The 8878-nt window shown below is 44.7% G+C and overlaps 1 protein-coding gene across 1 annotated transcript in view; it reads right to left on the minus strand.

Moving 5' to 3' along the window:
- The window catches only part of DAG1 (dystroglycan 1), a 98097-nt gene that overhangs the window by 53750 nt on the left and 35469 nt on the right, over positions 1–8878 (minus strand). The window lies entirely within an intron of this gene.

Here is an 8878-nt window from a genome sequence, read left to right on the forward strand (position 1 = left end):
CCACCTCTGATTGGCTGAGGGGCCCTGGCAGTCCTTCCTCTCCCCACAGATTGCCAGATGGCCCGAAACCACAGTTTAATTCCTCTGATTAAGCCAAGGAAGCCAGTAATCCACCCATTATTAAGTACAGATTAATGGCTTCCTGGGCTTAATCAGGGTAATAAAGCCACAGTTTCAGGCCATCCCCAAACTAGACTGTGGTCCCAGGCCAGCTGTGGCAGGCAGCTGAAAGGCTGCAAGCGGCTGCAACAAGGTCCACAAAGCCCTGGCACAGGTCATTGCCAGTAGTGGATGCACATGCATGGATGAGCTGTACTGGGGCTCCGCAGATCCCAGGGCAGCCGCTAACAGTCTTTTGGCTGCCTGCCACAGCTGGCCTGAGACCACTGTCCAGCTGCTTGTGCAGCCTCTCCCCACCTCCCATCCTTCCTCTCCACTCCCCATTCCCCTACTCCAAGACTGCAAGGCTTTTTTCTTCTTGCAAAGTTGTTTTGTTTGGGGAGGGTTGCAGCAAGCCAGCCCGAATTCTCGGAATCCACTTGAATGTCTCTGAAAAAAATCACAAAATCACAAATTCAGTAGGTCCCTGGTTATACGCCAGCATCCAAGATAAAGGAGGGGCTGTTCAAAAACTTAGAGAAAGGACATTTCCTCAGGGACTTGCTAAGGTAATCATTGTTCCTTGAAACAACAGCCTTCAAGGGATAAAACTCAAAGTCAGCACTAAGCAATCAGGTACATAACCCATATCCTTCTTCTCTAGAAAGCAAGAGGAACTCGAGGGTACAGTGGGGGTTTCTCCCACATGAAAAGCTGAGCAGAGTCTGGGACAAAGTCTGATGTAAGCTTACCTAGCAAAGGGCACATGTCTATGCCAGAAGAATTCCCTTACCAGTAAAATAAAATGCCTAGAGCTTTTGACTATAAAATCAGTTGGAAGGAGACTTAATAGCTTCAGGTCTTAAATGTCTAGTCTGTCCTATGTGGGCAACATCTTAGTACTTGGATAAATAGACAGACAGGAGTACATCTATCAATTCTGATGAAACAGCCCAGAAAATGTGGCCTTCAGCACCAGGTGTCAGTGTAGATAAAGCATGTTCCCTCTGGCTAACCAACAAAGGACAGACTAAGACTGAAGATACCAAAAAGTGTCAGCAAACACAACTTAAGGGAGCCATCAGCATTCAGCCAATTTGGACTCCTTATGGTTATGATCTACTATACTCTTGGCTAAACTGGCAACTAGAGGAAAGAAAAGGTTGGCAGACAAGTCACTCCATTTCTGGACAAAAGGGGACAAAGCTCATCTTCCAAAAGCACTGGAAAAGATGGCTGCTACTGCATGTCTAGTAGCACTGTGATCATTCTAGATACAACAGTAGTCTTTTTAAAAGATCAGTACTGCAGTCACTGCTTCTTCCCTAAAGCATTAATCAGGGGCCTAAAGGGAAACCTACATACCTTTTGTATGATCCTCAAATGTAGCTAGCAATCTCTAAGGTCTCTGGAGTGCCTAAATTTACCTTCCTGTGTGCTCTTGCAACCATAAATGCCAAGCTTTCTTGGGGTTGCTAGTATAATTAAGAATCTGTATCCCATTCTTGCAGCATTAACTTTATTGTAGAACTGAATTCTGTAGTGCAGCAAAGCAATTGAGATAAATTTGAAGATAGCCTTAGATGAGAGTCAAAAAGGGCTTTATCTAAGCTGATGGCAAAAACCATATCAGCAGACATGCACCAGGATGCAGGAAAGCTTGGGCAGCCCATTAATCGCATACCAGTTCATGGAGAAGACTCGATATGTCAATCTCCTCTGAGGTATTTCCAGCTCTAAGCTGTTACATTTCTGAAGTATTGCATGGACAGATACTTGTACCAATCACAAAGCATATCTAAGCTATGCTATGTGTGCTAGTTAGGACTGTTAAGTGGCAGGACTATGGCGCCCACCAAAGGTGCCACATGGATGTAGTTAGATGACTTCTAGTTTAGGATGCAGCCTACACTGGTGCTTGAAGTTGTTTCTGCTGGACAGAGTAAGCTAACTATACAAACATGACCAGGAGATACCAAGCAAATTATACAACATAGGGTAGACCCAAAATAAGTCTGGGAAAGACATCTCCTCATTCTCTCCTCTCCCCCATCCAAGACAGACTTTAAATACCCAAGAGTCTAAGATGGAGGGGGAGCAAAGAGGAAAATAAAGCAAAAACTCTCCTTGGTCAAACAGTTTAACATCTTTTGGATACATACTAGCCAGCGTTTGGTAACAAGTATGAAGCCACAGTCAAGATCCAGACACTATCACCGTACGATAGGTAAAATCCAGCACCTTTCCTCTTCCCGTATCTTTGAACAGTGTCAAGCTAACAGCTGTCTGGTGGATGATGGCACAGCTTGAAACAAGTCTTCTACATTGTCAGTCTGAGAACCAAAAGGCAGATAGACTCTTATATTTGAAACTGAGGTTGAGTATATAAAGTGCCTCCTTGTGCCCCGACATAAATAATTGTGATCTGCCTTGAGAATCCTTGAAGAGCAGCCAGGGTTTCACGAAACACTTAGAAGCCAGATAATATATCCCCCTCCAGCCACATATGAAATACCCTATCAACTCCTAAATCCTAGAATGTCCAAAACAGAAAACCATGCCAAGGTAAAAGCCAAGACAGCATTACACAGATCGCGGAACCTGTGTGATGGCATGCAGGGTGGCAATAGCCGGTCTTCTTCCTGGACAAATAGAAAGTTGCTCTGACTCAAGCTTGCTATCTCACTAAAGCTTGGATTAAAGTCTGAAAAGAAGAGATTGATCTGACAGAGAAAAGTCATTACTTTTACATTATTTGAAAAAATTAAATTAAGCATGTGATAGATAACTTGCCTTCTGACTTTCCACTGCAAACTTTGTAGGGGGGGAAAAAAAAATCATAAGACTCCTGCATTTGCCACAAGAAAGCTCTACACTAATCAATGTAGAAGGGAGGATATGAATTTGAAGTTACATGGTAAGAAAATTTATACTAACAACCAACTGAATACTCTCTCTCCTCAATCTCCTGCCCCCTCCTAGTTAGACCATGCCCGAAACCCTCTCCCCTTTCCCACTGTTTACATTCTTCAAATACTTGCAGGCTGTTCCCCCCACTCCTTAGTTCCTAAGCCAAGTTATATATATTTGTATCTTCATATCTCCTACCCTAAATCAGTGCCTTCAGAAGAGATCCACTTATTTTTGTTGTTTTTGTTCAAATGCTTTTCCTAGTATGGGGCATGCAGAACAAAAGAGCAACTATCAGCCCAGGTTTCCCCCAAGCAAAAGAGCAGCTATCAGCCCTGCAGCAAAGCCCATCAAGTACACTGACAAGAATCCAAACAATCTTTGGAGGTACATGCTGTAGGGCACAAGCAGATAAGTATCCATAATCATACCAAGATTTCTCTTAATATTACTGCTCCCAGGTTTCTCTCTCATACTATTTTCTTCCATCTTGTTAACTTGGGCCACCCAACATCAAATTTAATCCTGTTTTGCTTCCTGCTCATATTTCTATCCTCTGGAGCACCGTTCTGCCCTCACACTGGTACACAGTTCATCATTTACAGGGTGGTGCTGCTCTCTCTCCTCCCAGTCATTAACTTTATTAAATGTTACCAGCACCTGCTTGACTTCTCCCCAGTGGCTCATTCTCCTACATTTATATTCCTATTCCAGTTTTTGACCCATATGCCAGTGCTCATAGCTCAAGTAATTTGTATCAGTTTTCTGAAAAGCTTTCAAAGCTATCAAGTTATTTTCAATGGTACAACAGGATGGTAAGTACAAAATGGAAATTCAGAGAATATACTGGCCAGGTATACACACTGACACTCCAGGTGCTCAGGAAACGCCACAGGATGAGTACAGCCACAGAGGATTACAAAGGAGTCCGCTAAACTCCAAAGTCTTGTCTTGTTTTCCTGCTGCGTACACTTGGAAACAACTAAACTTTTTCACCCTAGTTCCTTTCTGTTTTAACAGCGCTAGAAAGTAATTCTTAATCCCTGCGTGGCAACAGCTGTAATTAGGTACCCAATTAAGTGCAACAAGATTTTCTCCATTTATCCTACTTTACAGTGGTTCTGCAGTGTATTCAAAGTATGGAGTCATTAAATATTTTGCATGTTCAGACAAGAGTTACAGTATTTCTGACTAGCTCACTCCTGTCCTGCAAGATAACTTACGCACTATTAAAGCACGGAAGATCCAGCCAGGAATGCAAAACTGTAACACCTCTACCCTGTTGAAGGGAGGACCATGGGATACAAGCACAGGGCTCCCAGCTCTGACCACAGGCAAGGTGGGAGGTGCTGGGGTTGGGTCCCCCACCCTACCACATCCGGCTGCGTGCCACCTCCCACCCCCCCAAATGCCAGGGCAGCCTGGCAGCAGGCTGCTGCAGCGGGGGGAGGGGCGTGAACGCAGACAGGGAAGAAAGGCAGGGCACAGTGCCATCTGCTTCCTACCACTGATCCAGGGGCACGTGCCCCCTGGGAAGAGCCCAGCACAGACCCCCCAGTCCACAGCTGTCCCAGGGGGCATGCAGCAACAAGAGCCATGCCCCACCCCAGCCCACGCCCACTGACAGCTCCCCCCACTTTGCTCCCTGGTGCAGCCCTGGGAGAGTCTAATGAGCTCTCCCCCAGTCCCAGTCTTACTTTCTCCCTCCCTTACCACCAATTTTTCGCAAATTAAAATGGATTTTTTTTTCTCCTTTTATTCCCCCTTTATCTTGATTTCATCCTGGTTTTTGTTTCAAAGATAAACCCTGAAAAATTCCTGGATTTTTTAAAAAGAAAAAAACTGAGAAAGCGGAGCACTAGGTATAAGACATATAACATCTGTATAATATCAGATGAAGCCTATACAAGGTGCAACACCTGTATTGCTACAGAATCATACAGGTAAGTATTACAAAGCCACTTCAACTTTAAGCCTCCTTCATTCAGGGCCAAAATAGGGCTATATAGCTCACTGGCATCATTTAAGGAGCATGCAGATGTAACAGATCCTAACATCTTGCTAACCACATAGTAGCTCCCCTTTCCCTGAAATGCATTTGTCAGCTCCCTAAGATTGTTTGCCAATGAACTGGGATTGAACTCTTGATTAGGTAAGATGAAGAACTGATTATACAACTTCCTGGATGAGACTCTGACTTCAAATCAGACCTTGTCCCCCACAAACAGGGAAACAACTGGATGTCACTATAACCTTTTCTGAGTTTGTTATTACAACCGATTACAAAGCAAAAAAAAAGGTTGAGTTAGGCACGGACAGGAAATCTTCCCTTCTGCACCAATTTCCACAACTTCCAGTAAAGGGGGACAATTTACAGGAAAAAATGACTTCAGTTTTACTAAAAATTCTGAATATTCAGAACTTGCCTAACTCAGTGAAAGAGCACCAGTTGTGGGACAGAACAGCGATCAGTATGTGCTAATGCATCACTCTGTCTGCACAAGACTTAACAATGCTGTTTAAAAACATTAAGATGTGTTTGTTGTCCTGTTCAAAAGCCTTTCCCTTACTTTAGCTAGGCTTGCTGTGCAAAGCTTAAATCCTTGCCTTACCCTCTTTGTTAAGTCTGTACTAAATCATAAACCCCCTTGGCAGGGACCTGTTGCAGACATCTGCAAAGTGCCAGGCATATCCATGGTGCTGCAAAACAACCAACCAAACAAAATTAAAAAATATCTGGCAAAACTAAAAAGAAAGATTGTGTTAAAGGATAAGAATGTTGCATTTTTGAGACTTCTCATATCTAAATTACAAGTTAAAGCAAAGCATTGTCCTCAAAAGCGTGGCAATAATGCAGTAGATCCAAGTATACAGCAAATGATCATAATATATAATCAAAGTACTTTCCCAAAACATACGGGCATAAAATGCTTCTGAAGACAGCAGCCATGTTCTCTTGCACTAGGGACAGACATTTAAAAAGCCTAAGCCTGAATTGATTCAATGTTCGCAAGTTAGTCTAACCTGGCTAGCAGGGCCAGCCCACCCTATCCCAAGGAACCTCCAGCCACAGGGGGCCCCACAGCCAAGGGACTCCCTGCCACCATGAACACTCCAAATCAGTGCCACAGCAAGGGTGGGGGGGTTGCCACCACTCCACGTTGCCGCCACCTCCAGCTTTACATCCAGCCATTTGCCACACCCTCCTAGCTTCTTCAACCGCTTGCCACCTCCCACCCCCAACGCCACTGGCTTCATGTCAGGGGGCCCCAAAACTCTATCCTGCAGGGGACCTCAAAAAAGCGTGGGCTGGCCCTGCTGGCTAGGCTAAACCTGTTTGTAACTGCAAAGACATCTCCTCTACTGAAAAAATTCAGGCACATACCTGCAGTGGCTCAAGCTAGAAGCCGGGGGTGCTAGAGCAGCCCTCCCTTCCCTTGCACAGTTCTGTGCCGAGGGTGGGTGTGGCCAGGCCCTGCAAGATGCTCTGATGTCCCTCCTCCCCGCCCTCAGCAGCCCAGCAAGTAAAGTTTATCACCCCTGTTTATCAACCCATTAAGAAAACAAAGCCTCTCCATTAGTTCAAGCTCTTCTTAAACAGCTTTCCCAAGGAAGGACACTACCAGCTACCTGCTGATTAGTTCCAAAAAGCCTGTCTGCCTTTGTTGTCTCCCACTGCAGGGACTGGAGCCAGCATGTGATCTGCTGGCAAATGCTGAGAGGGGTCTGTGTAAGGTAGAGGGGTAGGACAATAATCCCTGCTTAGCAGGGAGAAGCCAAGCAGATGCCTGCAGTCTCTGCTAAGCTCCAGTGAAGGAGCAAATTTCACTTTTAGGTGATTGGCAATTCTATATGCAAGGTGCTGTGCATAATGCAATTAGCTAGCAATGCAAATGGAATCATGATTATCCTTATTTTTTTTAATTGTTGCGTGTGCTCCAGGATCTAGGCTTCCATTTAAAAATAAATAAGAAATAAAATCTCTAAAAACATAAATCACATTTAGCCTATATAGAAACACTTGCCTGAGCAAACAGAACTATTTTCAGATTTTCTGAAACGTGGAAAGCTGTTTCACCCCATGGACTGAGCCATATTTATATCTAACATATTCAAGTCATCTCTGCCTCTGCAGGACTTGGGGGTGGAGGTAGTGGGGACATGTGAACATTTTTAGTAGCTAAGATTTAGTCAACTTTTGCAGCCCCATTAGACCGAGTCTCTGGACCCACAGGGGTGCACAGACCACAAGTTGAAAACCACTGGCCTACTGCAAAAGACACTAGTTAGTGGCTCTGAATAGAGTCCCATATTTAAGAAAGGGAAAAAGGAGGATCCAGGGAACTACAGACCAGTCAGTCTCACCTCAGTTCTTGGAAAAATCTTTGATCCTCAGGGAATCCATTTCTAAGCACTTGGAGGAGAAAAGGGTGATTAGAAACAGTCAGCATGGTTTCACCAAGGGCAAGTCATGCCTGACCAACCTGATTGTCTTCTGTAACTGGCTCTGTGGATGCAGGGAGGCTGATAGATGTGGTGTACCTTGATTTTAGCAAGGCTTTTGATACAGTCTCCCACAGCATTCTCATACGTAAGCTAAGAAAGTACGGGCTGGATGAATGGACTGTAAAGCGGATAGAAAACTGGCTGAAGCATCGGGCTCAGAGAGTAGCAATCAATGGCTCGATGTCTAGTTGGCAGCTGGTATCAAGTGGAGTCCCCCAGGGGTTGGTCCTGGGGCCAGTTTTGTTCAATATCTTCATCAATGACCTAGACAGTGGCATAGAGTGCACCCTCAGCAAGTTTGCAGATGATATCAAGCTGGGGGTAGTAGATATGCTGGAGGGTAGGGCTAGAATTCAGAGTGACCTAAACAAATTGGAAGATTGGGCCAAAAGGTTCTCATGAAGTTCAGCAAGGACAAGTGCAAAGTCCTGCACTTAGGATGGAACAATCCCATGTACCAGTACAGGCTGGGGGCTGACTGGCTGGGCTGCAGCTCTGCAGAAATGAACCTGGGGGGTCACAGTGGACAAGAAGCTGAATATGAGTTAGCAGTGTGCCCTTGTTGCCAAGAAGGCTAACGGCATTCTGGGCTGCATTGGTAGGTGTGTTGCCAGTACGTCAAAGGAAGTAATTATTCCCCTCTATTCAGCACTGATGAGGCCGCATCTGGAGTACTGTGTTCCAGTTTTGGGGCCCCCACTACAAAAAGGATGTGGGCAAATTGGAGAGAGTCCAGTGGAGGGCAACAAAAATGGTGAGGGGGCTGTGGGACATGACTTATGAGGAAAGACTGGGGAACTGGGCTTATTTAGTGTAGAGAAGAAGAGACTGAGAGGAGATGTAATAGCAATCTCCAACTACCTGAAGCAGGGTTTGAAAGAGGATGGAACTAGGCTATTCTCAGTGGTGGCAGATGACAGAACAAGGAGCAACAGTCTCAAATTGCAGCAAGGGAAGTTTAGGTTAGATATTAGGAAGAATTTTCTCACTAAGGGGGAACTAAAACACTGGAACAGTTTACCCAGAGGTGGTAGAAGCTCCATCCTTGAAGGTTTTCAAAAGCCAGCTAGACAAACCTCAGACTGGGATAATCTAGTTGGGGCTGGTCCTGCTTGGAGCAGGGGGTTGGACTAGATGACCTCCTGAGGTCCTTTTCAACCCTAACTTTCTATGAGTCCATGGAAAAGTCTACTTGCAGATTCAAGGGTAGCGTTGCATCAAGGTATGTTTAAGAAGTATTTGGCCTGTCCAAAGATTTTTTAAAGAAAGCATGCATGCATATATATATTTAAAATATATAAAATATTTTTGTGTGTAGAATACACCCCCTATAAAATCTCTATCGCCTATAAAATCATATATA

This window comes from Crocodylus porosus, unplaced genomic scaffold, assembly GCF_001723895.1.
Source record: "Crocodylus porosus isolate Cpor-Errol unplaced genomic scaffold, CroPor_comp1, whole genome shotgun sequence".
In the NCBI taxonomy this organism is placed as follows: Eukaryota; Metazoa; Chordata; order Crocodylia; family Crocodylidae; genus Crocodylus; species Crocodylus porosus.